This window comes from Vigna radiata, unplaced genomic scaffold (assembly GCF_000741045.1).
Source record: "Vigna radiata var. radiata cultivar VC1973A unplaced genomic scaffold, Vradiata_ver6 scaffold_1401, whole genome shotgun sequence".
NCBI lineage: Eukaryota > Viridiplantae > Streptophyta > Magnoliopsida > Fabales > Fabaceae > Vigna > Vigna radiata.
In genome coordinates, this window is record NW_014542395.1 from 1 (window position 1) to 2,011 (window position 2,011).

The window sequence follows — 2,011 nt, forward strand, 5'->3', positions numbered from 1 at the left end:
GTTAGTTCTGTTTAGAGTAACTATATTTTGTCTCCACTTTTTAAGTTTATCACTTTATCATGTATTGGTTTAATTTCCCCTGTACCTGTCACCTTGCAAGCAGAAGTAAGTTTTAATTACATGCATCATCCTGAACTACTTTGAAAAATCAAATTCTGACTAGTTCTAAATGTAGTTTTCTTTCTTCATTTTTTGTTTTGGGGACATGACTCTTCTTGAAGCAGATAGGAGAGTGTTAGGCTCAAGAGTTTGAACACTTAAACAAAATCTAACTTCTGCTAATTATTTCTTCCTAACAAGGATTTTTCCTCCCTCAAACACTGCAGAAACAATCCACTACCTCATAATGAACATATTACTCACCACTTCTCTATCTATTTTTACACAAATAACTCTCACCACAAGTAGATAACTGTGTTACAAANAATGGAGACCACTCAAATAATTGTCAGACCAAATAGTGTACTGTCCTGTAACATTCAGCAATAACTAATTAGACATCATAAGATTCCATTGTCCTTTTATTCCTCAGGACCCATTTTATGAACAGGATAAAATATGATAATTGTTCTATCATATTGTAATGGGTAATGATACTTTGACAACTTGCTTTTGACAAATTTTTGACACCCAATACGTGTCACGATTTGATTAGTCCATGTGTGAAAAAAAANTTAAAAACCAAAATGACATGGAAATGAAGGGCTGCAGAGATTTTTAAGGGTTTCAAGTCGCNGACTTAATTTAGGGATTTCAAAAATAAAACATTACTTTAACTTGAGTGAACCCTAGAGAAAAAGAGCAGTCGAAGCGTCTTGTGAGCAAAACCTTACTTTGACGAAGTTTCTACCGTTCAGCGAATCGTGACCGTCCATAGAAGGACTTTCTGCCGTCGTTCTGCTGTTTGGAAGCAGCAATGGCCACCTTTCCACCGCCTTTNTGTCGTTCTGCCGCCGTTCATTTCGCCAATCCTTATTGAACAAAGTCTCAAATAGTGAATGATTTGGGTGTTAGTAATTATTCTTGTGCTATTGCATCTCCGCTGTAATTTGCTATATATTTTTTTGGAGTGGGTCAATCAACACATGTTTCTCAGAACACGCATAGTTTTTATCATATTTTTACTTGTTATTCCAATCCTTGGCATTTCATATAAGGTAGACAAATAAGTTAGATGTCTGGAATTTTCTTGGAATTTTCTTTGGGGATGGTTTATTACTCATTAAGATTTGTATTTGTATGTCAATACCTGGTAGNGGCAGTGTTACATTTTAGTTTACTATGGCAGTGTGTTGTCCACCCTCAGGATGAGATTTGAGCTAAAGCTATTAGGCTGGTATATGTTGTACAAGATTTTATGGAGTCTGCTAAACTGTTAATTGATGATGAAACTGAATGCTCTTGCTTATGTTGAACAGGTTACAAACAAGCTCTTTCAGCTTAGTTACATATTAGGAGATGTTGAAAAGTTTGCAACAAAGATGATGCTTTCTGTTGTTGAACATGAAGTTTCATGGGTCTTTTGCAACCTGGACCTGGACCTACTGAACATAGAGCCAAGGCAGAGATGCATTGCTATTTTTCTTGTGACCCTCTAGTGTATCTTCCTTGTGATGAAACTGACCATGCTTCGTAGAATTCTGTAATATATCTTTTTGTATATTAATTCTCATTTTGTTATATATTCTGCCTTGGATTTATCAGATTCATTATTATGCATAAAACATTTCAAAATGATTTTGAATGCCTTATACCTTTCTTTAAGTGTTTTTCCTCTATATTTGGTGGTAATGGAGAAAAGTTGTTTTCTCATGAGATTTCTCGTTTCTTATTTATCCAGGTCTCATTGAAGACTGAGAGGGAGAAGAAGAAAGAGACGCCATGGACGCTATCCAAGTTTTAAATATTNATTGCTTCCATAGCGTCCAGCTTTTAAGTTATGCAGTTACAATTCTTCCCCACTTGAAATTATGTGTTCCTAGCTCACCTCATTTGAGTGCCTGAACAGGGA

The 2,011-nt window shown here is 35.5% G+C and overlaps 1 long non-coding RNA gene across 2 annotated transcripts; it reads left to right on the forward strand.

The window, feature by feature from the left end:
• The first annotated feature begins 6 nt into the window (after nucleotides 1-6).
• Nucleotides 7-2,005, forward strand: LOC106780000. Of its 2 annotated transcripts, none has more exons than XR_001377225.2 (3): nucleotides 7-1,009; nucleotides 1,419-1,642; nucleotides 1,841-2,005. It is a non-coding gene; the product is annotated as an uncharacterized LOC106780000 (long non-coding RNA). The 2 variants fall into 2 exon arrangements; XR_002666489.1 differs by lacking the exon at nucleotides 7-1,009 and adding an exon at nucleotides 1,226-1,336.
• The last annotated feature ends 6 nt before the right edge of the window (nucleotides 2,006-2,011 follow it).